The 12592-nt window shown below is 47.2% G+C and overlaps 1 protein-coding gene across 2 annotated transcripts in view; it reads right to left on the bottom strand.

Moving 5' to 3' along the window:
- The window catches only part of LOC118787855 (amyloid-beta A4 precursor protein-binding family A member 2-like), a 67880-nt gene that overhangs the window by 25269 nt on the left and 30019 nt on the right, over positions 1–12592 (bottom strand). The gene's annotated exons all lie outside the window — the stretch shown is intronic.

Below are 12592 nucleotides of genomic sequence, written 5' to 3'. Positions count from 1 at the left end.
TTTTTAAGTCTTCTCAAAAAAATCCACTAGTGTTTGAAAACAAACTTCAGTCAATGTGTTTGGTTGCACATACCAAAGAGCACACCAGCTCAGTCACCCTTATTAGACTTATTTATGGTTTGTATGCCCAACCAAAAACTCCTTGGGCATACACTCCTTCACATGGAACCATCCTAGGAGCTTCTAACTAGTGGTCTCATGAAAAAAAAAAACTTCTCTCCAGTCTCCAAAGTTCACAGGTCAGTCACTATGATCGAGCCTCACTGCTTCCCATTGAACTTTTACTCGCATGTAGCCTAGCACCTGCTTTCTAATCTGTAAACCTTCATCTTACCACAACATTACCTACAGCCTGCAATGAACCAAATACAGTTATATTCTGTTATACATGAGTGCTTGGCTACTGACAAGTAGGTTTAAAGTGGAAAAAACAACATAAAAACAGCATATCACACTGAGTTAATTAGCCTCTACCACAGCACAGACAAGCGCACAATCAATATTCAAACCACACAGAACAAAGAAGGAGCATTCAGTGAGAGCCTGGTTTGTAAGGGATTCGCTCCCTGATGTCTGATCTCAATGTCAATCACAGGGGCTTATTGATCTCCACAGCACAACAGATATGGAACATCCTGATTGTGTCTTTAATTCAGAGCTGTAAGTGTGGAGAGAGGCCTGGCTGGGTCCAGGAGCAGATTCAACAGTGCTTTTCAATTATTACTTAAAACCTGAGACACACCACATCTCGAAGGAAATGCAGGGAAGAAGCAGAAAGAGGATCCCTTCTCACAATACAGGAAGACGGAGGATACACACAGACACGTGTGCGCGCACACACACACACACACAGACACACACACGCACACATACACACAGACGCCTCTTCAATATGTAGCGGATGCAAACACACTAGAACAAAGAGAACACACAACATACCAATCAGGAGCTACAGTGGCAGCATTTGAAAGGGAGAGAGAGACAGAGCTGAAGGCCACAGAGCGCGCCACATAGTCTCCCCTGTTCGCTATTCCCCTGTGCCGTCTCCACCAGCCACCAGGCACCGCTGCTTTCTGAAGGCCCTTTGTTGTTGCCTTCCCTTTTGTTCGCTCGTCCCTGTGGTCGTATTTTCCATCACGGGTGATTTCCGTAGCTAATTACCCCGGCTCCCGCACAAAGAGCGTGCATTCTCTCCGTATTCAGCGCAGACGCTCTCTCTCCGGCGGGGCCGTCCGCGGTGCTGGGGCGGGGTGGGGCGGACCCACAGCCCAATTAACGCGGGAGCGGCGGCCGCTTCAGCTGCTGCCGGAGCCTCACGGCTCCGCGTTCGCACACTCTCTCATTTGCTACAGAGAGTACCCCATAGGCCCCTCTCTCTCTCTCTCAGATACACCACTCTCAGTCTCTCAGCGCTGTCACACCGCTCCTACCCAGACCCCTCAGGCTGCTAGAGAGCACAAGCCCTCATTCTAACTGAGTCCTGGTTTGTCACGCTCCCTCCCTCCCTCGCAGCGTAGCAGCTGATCCACACCCCATGTATCTCTGCCCTTTAAAGGCCTCTCTGAATAAACCACAGACTGGGCCTTCACAAACACCACACCCTGCTGACAGCACGCCTCAAATCAGAAATCAGCAATGCAAAAAGGCAAAGTGCTAAAACAGGAGAGAGGGCTACCTGTATGTTCCTGGTCCTGAGATTTGCTGGAGACAGACAGGCTTCCTGCGGGAGTGTTCAATAGCGCTACCCCCTTCACCAGCTGCTCTAAGCTCCTCCCTGTGCTCGTTCCTGTATCCCCAAGCAGCCGGTCACGCCCACTTCCCACAGGGAATCACTGGTAACTAAGGGTAACTGCCTCCCATGGGTACCACTGACCTATAACCCCGGCTTTATTGGCTCATCAAAGCTGCTTCCCCCGCCCCTCCCTCTGGGTGTGGACTGCATTGTGTCTATGGATACTAGATGCTGTCCAATAGCACCAGCCCAGAGGAAGAGCGCAGCTCTCATGCTCCATTTGGCCTGGGGAACGTGCCGCCTCCCTGCATCATAAATTCCCCGCTCTGCCGGCGTTTTATTAAATCTGAATACATTACCATGTGAACGACAACCTCGCGACAAACAGCAGGCGCAGAGGAACTCCATCCCACCTGTTCTGTCCAATTTGACCTGAATCAATGCGCGTCGTGAGCGAAAAGGGGGTTTTCAAGCTTGTTCTGAGATCAGCTCTTATGCTGTTCGAAGGAAACGTACCCTTTGTCAAAGTGAACTGAACAGAGTGCGCCAGAAACGCACCCAAACATGGCGTGGCACATTCATCTTACTCCCACGACGGGCCCATCACCGCCTTTTGGAAAGCAGAGCAGTCATCTGCCTGGCAAAACGAGCAGCCAGCAATTACTGCAACCACACCAAATCCCGGTGTCAAATACCTGCGCTGCAGGCTCCCTCTAACAGCACAGGAGAGGAGGTGGCTCTGCAGTCATTGGAGGGGGAAATGAAAACCGAATGTAAATTCACGCCATTAATTAAACACGTCCTATTGGCTGGCGCTGGCTTTGACGTACGCCATTAGCTTCTGTACAGCAGCGCGTTACGGTAAGACTTAATTAGAAACAATAATGAACGCGGGGCCCTGTGAACGATATTAAGAAGGGTTTTGTTCCCTCGTTTACTCCGCCGCTGATCCAGACAATGACAGCAGTAATGATTTCATAAACTGGAGGCGCATATTAAGAATAAAAAAAGTAAACAGGCTCATATACATCGGCATCCGTCGGAAAACAATCCAGCCAGCTTTGAAAGGGATCTCTGGTAATTGCTCTAATCATCTTCCTAATTGGGCTTCGGTGCCGGTTAATTTAGGTATCTATAAAAACCCGCTGGATGGCTTCCCCCCACATGACAGCTTTATCGTTTCCCTGCATGGCTCCCCTCAGAACACCTCCACAACTGTTTCAACAAGCGGAAATGGCATCGGGCTCAAACGTCGGAAGGATGACATTCAACCAAAGCCCTCCAGTGGGATCGGCAGGATTTCAAACCAACGTGTTTTTTAGGAAAGACACAGGGATTAGGGGTTATCAATATGCAAACCATGCTGAATTAACTAATGTGTGATTTACAGTGTGTAAGAGTGGTGATCTGGAGGACAAACCCAAGCCTGGGGTCTGTGCCTCACAGGTCTGTGATCTGTGTTCTCCAGCAGTTCAAGGAACAGGGAGGAAGAGGAGGATGAGGAGGAGGATGAAGTGGAGGACGTATGTCACAAAGTGACGCAGGTGCCCTAAACCCCTATTATGGGACAGCCAGATGGTCCATTCACAGGGCAATTGCCTGGTCTGTCATCAGAGACACTTACCCTCACTGTAACCTGGGCAAGGTCTCGGAAGGCTGCAAATCTTACACCCACAATGCACCTTAGTGATGCAGTGTCACCTATCACCTTGTGGTGAAGGCCGGCTCTCTTTAATTTGCTCCAACAAAGTGCATGTATTACCTGTCCAGCAAGGCAGTGCTGGGAGAGAGGTTTTCCAAGCGAGAACCATTACTGGCAGGTCTGAATTACAGCAGGTGCGCTGTGCACTAAGTGCAGTTTCCTCAGTAAAAGCTTTCTGGAGCTCGAGGGAAGATGGCACCAATCAAAGTTGTCGGGATTAGCTTTTAAAGTTAAGTCAGGAGAAGGTGGCCAGACGCTGACTGGGCCTCCTAAATCACCCGCGTCCCTTTCTCACCAGTGTCGTCTCCACGCCCTTCCCCCGCTGAAAATGATTCAGCACCCTGGACCAGACAGGATCTAACCGCTTAAATATTTATAAAAGGGAAATTACATCTGTCTTGTGTGATTTACGCCGGACTGTGGGCACTCTGTACATAAAATAAAATCAAAGATAATAATGCAGAACGGAGAAAGCCCGAGAGGCAAGAGCGGGAGGCTCGGGGTGCGGTGTAAAGGGGCAGCCCCGGCTGCAGCAGTGCCTGTTTCCCAGCACACCGGCACATTCATCAAGCACTGGAAACAAGCGGCCCTACATATTAGGCTGCGGGAGTATGATGCATGATTTCAATTTAAAAAGCTGGAGATCCAATAAAAATTGGAGTAGATTTACTGCACTTCCATGCCTCTGCGGACTGACAAATGAACATGCCGCACTCCTTTGGGGGGGAGGGGGGGGGTAGGGCAGCTGTTCTTTTCATCTCAAGAAGACAGAGAAAAAAACGCACACGCTCCCTAATAACGTTGCGGGAGAACGAACAGAGGTGCAGATGCTCGCCCTGGTGCCCTCCCTGTCAGGAGTGGCCGTTCCGTACTGGGTGTTGATGATGGGCGCGGGGCGGACGCGGCGGGAGGGGCACAGATTAGTTCTGGCACATGAATTGCGATGGCTGGATACAATACAACTAGATCCGCAATGTCTGAATGCAGGAAACCATCAGAGGTTATTTATGAACCTTTTTTGGAAGTCCTCGGGCCAGTTTGTGGTCTCTGGCTCCCTCACCCTCAGAAACGTCCCTCCCCATGCTGCCCCATTTGTACAGTCTTGCTGTGTGCCGGCTGAGGTTCAGCCTGCCAGAGCAGATGCCACCACAATCCGGTGGGCGCCTCCACTCCCAGCTTAATCGTTCACCACCCCGTGCAAAAGGCTCCCCAGATTCAAGCTCTGAAAGAGCAAAAAAGAGATCCAAGCCCTCTGGACTACCTTTCCGAGAAGCTGTGAGCAGGAAAACACTATGCTGGGACACTGTGCTACAGCCAACATGCAGGGGTGTGAAAGAGATGGCTTCCCAGAATGCTGCATTCAAGGAACTGTCATAACGAGCAGACCAAAATCACACCTAGTAAAATGAGTGATTAGACAAAGACACTTTATACAAAATTCCTCTCTTGTAAAACAGTTTATCAAATCAGACAGAAACTGGTGCATTCTTAGTTTGGATCCCACTTTTAATTTCACCTTTAAAAGATCATCCCCAAATGGTTTACAAATGAACACCTGATCTGAAAGACATGCTGGTTAGAGCATCTTCTGATTGCACACAATTTCTTAATGACATTCCTAACAGAAATTACAAACGTGAATGGTGTGTACAAAGCAAATTCGCTTGCAGATGCAATGAGATTGATCATCCTGTAGACCATGAAATTAAAGGGAAGCATTACATGCACTACCCAGAATGTTTTCTACTAGGTAAAACATCCTTGTGGAGAAACATCTAGATCCCTTAAATTCCCCACCTCAAATTACAGGAGGAATATTAGGGCAAACCCTACTGCCCATCACTTTGGTCAAGTCAAACGTAACATATCAACCCTAAAATACTTTGGGATAGAGCATATCAAGGCTCCATGGATGACTGGGGACATGGATGCCCCTCTGCTGAAAGGGAAGCATTTAGGATCCATAAAATAAACACACTGTCACCCAAGGGCTCAAATGACAGTTCAATATCATGCTATTCCTATATGTCTGCCCATTCTTAGGATGAATCATGGCTCAATGGAATTATAACTTGAAATGGAAGTATCTGCACCATCTAAAATGTGTACATACTCACGTGCAAGCACCATATTTACTGATTATTTGGTCAGACAGTAGACTTCTGAAATAAATATATCAAGCCATTTTTGCATGATGCAACAAAAATATTTCAATGGCTTTATTAAATGGTATCATCTAATGTGAAAACGTCTACATTTCTAGTCTTAGTTTTAGTCTTTTTTGTTTGATAATCCATGTTGATTAGATCTGAGATAACTGTATAACCTTTTCTGTCTACTTTCACATTTGTAATGGTACACAACTGACTATCACTTAACCAATTGGTTCTTATGTTTACATCAGTCACACTGGGGAAAACTGGAAGCTATTTATACATGTGATGTGAGATGTCCATGTTTGTTCTGATGAAGATCTCCAGGGATCAGCACTGTATGTGTTACCTCTGTGTGGAAATAAAAATACCTGGGAAAACAGGAGCGGTGTGACGACTCCCACTCTTGGATTAAATCAACATTTGTCTTCAGCTCTGACTCACAATTAGATGCAAGTGTTTTTTTCCTTCAGACAAGAAAGAATGAGAAAAATTGTGCTTGCACTGGAACGACAGAAAATGAATTGCAAGTTATGCTTGATTCCAGCAGTCAGTGAATATACCCTTTAAATGCACAACAAGGTGGATGCATCTATTTCCTTTTGTAAGAGGCTCCTTCAATCACTGGCAAACCCTTCCCATTTTTTTCCTTTTGTCACCAAAGCCCTTGATGTATTGTAATAACAGGCGACGGTCAACAGATCATTGTGTTTTCCAAGGACTCCCTGCAGCTTTCTTTGGCCTTCAGCATGCCACTGGTTTTCACAGCACTGTGTGATGGCCTCACACATGCTCAGAAGCGGTCTGTGGTTTTCTATATGTACAATTGTTTGTACGGCCTTATCAAATGGACTTATGTAACTTTGCTTTGTAAGCCGCTCTGGATAAACAGCTTAATGTAATATCACGTCCTTTCATCTTTGATGGTGAAAACAAACACACACCCGGACCTGCGCTGCGGTAACCGACACGAGTTCCATCATCGCCCCACCCGCCAATGCCACCTCATGGCATTAGCGCAACGCAGTACATCACTAACACATGCCAGTGGAATAGGGAAACGGTACACATACTGAAAGGAGTGTGTGAAATTGGAGGTGCACATCAGTATCCAGCACACAAGCAAGCAAATGAGTAACTTGAAGGCTAAATTGACAAGCGTGGAGGCACGTTCGTTGAACATGGCCCCTGCCCCGGTGGCCCTGCCAGGATGGGGTCTGAAGTCCGTGGTCATTTCAGGCACAGGTGCTGAGAAGCACTGAGAAGCACACATATAATCGGGTACAAGTCCCAGCGTCAGATTCGGCCGCAGCACCTTCTCATTGGGTAGACGAATGCCTCATGGTTCCCTTCCTGCCGCTTGCTTCCAATGAGAGCAAACGGATCCCCTTTCTTTTCCATCCCCAGACCAGGAGACAGCAGCCTTGCTGGGATTCTGCAACAGCACAGTCCCCATCCATCTGTTTGACTGGAGTTGAGCTAGCGACACTGCAAATGCTAATGGAAACGCCTTGCCCATAAGCGGCGGCCATTTTGCTTGGGCAAAGCAAACCCCAGGCCAAAGATGCATAGTACAGCGTTAGTCTTTAAAGGGTACAGCCAGTCTTTCAGTGTGTAGACTGTCAGGGAGTCGTTTCTATTGGAGAGATAAATAAGCCTGGACACAGACTTTTGCTCTTGGATTTTGGAACAGCAAATCACAGACAGTTGATTTGAGATTCTCCTCACTTTGAGCCGGCTGGGGCTTTTTTTGGCCTTGATTTTTGGCCTTGAAATGTTTCAGCTGCTGAGGAAATCCTCTCTCAAGCCCATCTTGGGGATAGAGGTGATGGGAGTTCAGACAAGCCTGGGGGGGTGGGGGGTGCATCTGATTGGACGGTCACAGTTCTGAATGTAAAATTCTACCAGCATTAAAAAGATGATAAGCAGAACAGTATCAAATAGGCATGAGTCAATATGCTGTAGTTTCAATTTTAGCAAAATGAGAAAATTATGAAATGTTTAGTGGTCTTGAGAACACATACCTTGAACTGAAATTACGACATGACTTAAAACTGGCTAGAATGCAATTCAAATATATGCTAATATATATAATTTCTTTACGTGATCTGTCCACTAATCCTCAGCAGTGCCATGAAGATATTAGGTAGTAGGTAGGGGTTCAATCATTTTATATATATTTATATATATTTTATATATATATTAATATTAATAATCAATATTAGCATTTAATATTTAATAAAAAAAATATTCACATAATTTCTTATGGGAATATTGTGTTGAGATAATTTTGTCTCATGAATTCCATTTGTATTGTTGTATTGTATTGCTACATGAATGTATCTTCTCATGCCTAGTATTAACTGTCAGATGCATCCTTATGGGAACAGACTGCATCAAATGATTTGGCGCCAGATTCATTCAAAACACTGACCCTCCAGCTAACCAGTAAGCATTAAACAAAATACCACTAAGAGTTTCACGTTAAGGAACTGCTGTTTGCCCTTTGACATGTAAAATAACATATAACAGCAGGCTGTGAGGGAGGTATGAATGGATTGCAGGGGCAGCATCAGTGTTTGAGAGCCGAGAGTGCGGGTTGGATGAGGAGACGAGGAACAAATGCCTGCATCTGCACACCTCAGCTTTACAGTGATTGGTCAGGTCAGGTCAGATGATTACATCCTATGAGTATAAATTGTGCTCTTAGCTCTCATCAGTCTACTGCCTGCTCGTCCAAGGACCAGACAAGTTCAGATCAATATGGCTGAGAGTATTGAAAATGAGGGGAAGAAACACTGTATTCAGAGTACTAGGACTAATCAAGACCAGAACTTGAGTTATTGTACATTTGCACTGATGCATAGTTATCTACCTCAGGAGCAAGAAGTAGGCCAGCTTGGAACTTTTCAGTTTTTCATTTCATTTAAATGTAAGGCTCAATAGCTGCTGAAACCATAAAATTTACCGAATTAATTGTATTACTGCCTTATGGTCTACTGCATCTCTCAGGGAGGGCTGCCAGATTGACTGAGCTGTTCCCAAATTCCAGATGATTTATGCGACTGTGAAGCTGAGGCATTAGGCAATATTACTGCCTTTTTTACCCAGGGTAATCACTTTGCTTGCTCCATACACAGACACACACTTCACCACATACACACACACATACACAGACACACGCTTCACCACGCACACACACACACACACACACACACACACACAACAGATGGCACTGGGACCACCACTTAGAGAGAGAAGTGAAGGCACCGACTAAGCTTGGACTCTTTCTCACACACACACACACACACACACCTGCTGGGGGGGAGGTGCGGATGGTGTTTGGCACCCTCCTGCTCATCAGCGCTGCTGAACATCAGGCAACAATAACAGTCAGGCTCCAGCCAACCCCCAGCAGCCAGACTCCGGGCAGAGGCAAGAGGCAAGAAGTAGGCCAGCTTGGAACTTTTCAGTTTTTCATTTCATTTAAATGTAAGGCTCAATAGCTGCTGAAACCATAAAATTTACCGAATTAATTGTATTACTGCCTTATGGTCTACTGCATCTCTCAGGGAGGGCTGCCAGATTGACTGAGCTGTTCCCAAATTTCAGATGATTTATGCGACTGTGAAGCTGAGGCATTAGGCAATATTACTGCCTTTTTTACCCAGGGTAATCACTTTGCTTGCTCCATTTGAATAAATGTTGAGTGCTGATTGCAAAATTTGAATATCTAAAAAACAAAACCAATTCCAAACTATTTTATAATCAGTCATTGCTTTGAAAAAGCCAGCAGGCAGTTTGTCTTCTTGTACTTTATTTCTCAGCTTGTCACGAAAGCTTGATGCAAGGAAGACAAAGAGTGATCTTTACTAGACTCCTCTGCGTTTCACGCAGTGAAGTTCTGGCCTTAAATCTGTGGATTCATCTGGCAACCCAGCCTCCTGCACCCAACTTCACTGTTTTTATGGTCCCAGGGACTGCACTACATCCCCCTGCTACATTACATTTGGTCAGGAAGAAACTGGGTACAGTTTACTGGGTACTGAACAGCAGGCCGATCATTAATATGAAGAGGACATCTCTTAGATGAAATGTCCCCTGAACCTCGGCACTATGTAGAATTAATTCCCAGCTGCAGCCCACCTATCAGCAGCCAGGCTCAACGACTGCTTCTGAAGCTCCGCCCCTTGCTGAACATCAGCGGGCAGGTGACCTACAACACCTTTAATGATCAGCTTAATCAACCGTGGCCGAATCGTTACACACCAAATTGAAGTCATGAGGAAAAAAAAAACAAGACAATTTACAGGACAGATGAGAAGAGCGCTGCGGTGGGGAGTGGGGAGGGGGGCTGAATTCTCCCAGCACACATTTCTGTAAATGGTACGCTGGGCGAGCGAGTACGCACGGCCGATAATACGTTCATAAGAGTTTCAATTTTCACAATTTTGCATTTCCCTGGAGAAGTCTTCAAAAAGAGCGTTTTTATCTGCAACTCCCACACAAACAGCCTGCGCATGGACTGTTTGTCGGAGACTTTCCTTTTTCTATCCCCCTTTGGAGAAAATAAGAATCCTTTCATGGCTGGGACTCGGAGGAGCTCTCCGTTCCAGCTGGCAGGAGGAAGGCGTGAGAGAGAAGAGAGAGAAGAATTTCGTTTCGCGAGAGAGGTTCTCGGCCGCCCCGCCGGTCGGCCGCTCCTGAAAACTGACCTGCGAAATTAAATGTGGGGGAGTGAGGATGGCCCGTCTTCACAGAGATTCACATATCTTTCCAAAGTTGCGAGCCCCAGCGCCCCTCAGTCTCTCAGTCTCTTTCACCTCGCCTGACTTCTCCGCAACTTCGCCGGGTCTCTGGTAGCCGCTGTCACGGAAACGCGGGTCTTTGTTTCAGTATTTTGAGAGCTTTCAGCCACCTGAAGCTGAACAGTGTGGAGAGCTGGAGCCGCTGTGCATGCTGGGAAGAGACCCTCCCTCTCTCCTCTCAAGGACATGCACCAGACCGCTTCCTCCATGCCTAACGAACAAGCGGGCATTCAGACTAATTACACAGCCTTTCATCCGCCTGCTGTTTTTACTATGCTGGTGACCTAAATTTCGATAAAAGGCAACCTGAGGCTGCTTCAGCCACTGCACGCCACTCTGCAACAGAGGCCAACAGCTGATATGTTCAGATCGGGCTGCCATCTATAGCAGTGCGGGGTAGCGAATGCTTCAAGCCATCGTGAAAGCAACCATGTGGTTCTGATATGAACTGGGGGAACTCGGGAACGGGAAGGGGGAGACGGCAGAGGACGCACGCCTCATTGAGATTCCGCGCCCGTCGTCCGCAGGCAGCGGGGGGCGAGGGAGTCAACGAGCGGGGCCCGGGCGCGAGGCAGCCAGCCGCTCTCCCGGCACGCCCCTCCCTTCCCCGTCGTCCCGGCAACCCCCTTTGTTTCCGCGGGCGAGGTCAGGCGGCGGGATCCTCGCCACAGCACACGGCCCGGGAGCCGCGCTCCAGGCCGCATAAATCTCACAAGGACAAATGCGCTATTCTGGTTCTTACCATGCCGCTCCAACAGGAGGGCGGACTCCATGTTTCACTGCGTGTGTAAATGTCTGCCTGACACGTCCACACTAATGGACATCTACAAAGGGACACACAGCCAGCCAGAGGGTGGGAAGAAAAATGGCCGCTCCACTGCTGAAAGCATCCGTTTGATGGAAAGTGTTGACGGAAAGACTGAAACAAACTTGGAAGGAAAAAAAGGTCTGGTACATGATAGCTATAATTAATTCCCTGGGGACAAAAAACTAATTAAATGTCTCTCAGAAAGATACTGGCTGGAGCCTGAATGTTCTTGCCAGATTTGCAGAGACGAGGTCTTCAGAATCTCTTTTTTTTGTCTTTTATCATGTGAAAGCCAACTGCAGCGACACCTGCTAATATCACGGAAAACAAGCATGTCTCACTGATAGCACTCAGGGGTCAGGGAAATACAGTGCCATAAAGGTACAGTTGTTACATTCAGAAAATAGTAAAGGACAAGGGCTGAAATGCTGCAAAATGTACATATAATGTATATATACACATAATTTACATAGATTGACAAAGATAGACAGAGATAGACAAATAGATTGACAGATAGACAGACGATACATAGAAAGACCAATAGACAGATAGACAGATAGATATAAATGACAGCACACTGCCCCAGGCATGTCTGTGTGGGCCGAGCAGTGTGACCCCATACTCTTTCTCTGAGAAGGCCCTCATTGTAATGCTGGATAATGTCCCTGGTCACTGCATGGACAGTGTATTGTATTTCAAATGTCTGCTCAATGACAAATACAATGGCTTCAGAGCGGAGGACACTGCAACAATCTCATAACGTGGGGTTTTGATTGCTGCAAGCCAGCTAGAGCCTCTGGAATAAGGTGAAAGACTAAGACTGCACTCTTGGTGTTAACGGTGAGTTGGCGATTGTTACTGCTGGTCTCATTACTGAGCAGACAGGGAGCACTGGCAGAGGACCACACACACACACACACACACACACACACATACACATACACACACATACACAGACACACACTTCACCACATACACACACACATACACAGACACACGCTTCACCACGCACACACACACACACACACACACACACACACAACAGATGGCACTGGGACCACCACTTGGAGAGAGAAGTGAAGGCACCGACTAAGCTTGGACTCTTTCTCACACACACACACACACACACACCTGCTGGGGGGGAGGTGCGCATGGTGTTTGGCACCCTCCTGCTCATCAGCGCTGCTGAACATCAGGCAACAATAACAGTCAGGCTCCAGCCAACCCCCAGCAGCCAGACTCCGGGCAGAGGCAGGGGAGGACCACAGATGGTTTCAAAACGATAAAGACGAAGGAGACAAAAAAAGAAGGACAAAGAAAAAAGAGGAGGAATCCTTCCAGGTGAAAAAAAAAGAAAAAAAAAACAAACACTGCGGTCTGGGCGTCTCT

This window comes from Megalops cyprinoides, chromosome 13, assembly GCF_013368585.1.
Source record: "Megalops cyprinoides isolate fMegCyp1 chromosome 13, fMegCyp1.pri, whole genome shotgun sequence".
NCBI lineage: Eukaryota > Metazoa > Chordata > Actinopteri > Elopiformes > Megalopidae > Megalops > Megalops cyprinoides.
This window is presented reverse-complemented; position numbering and strand designations above follow the sequence as displayed.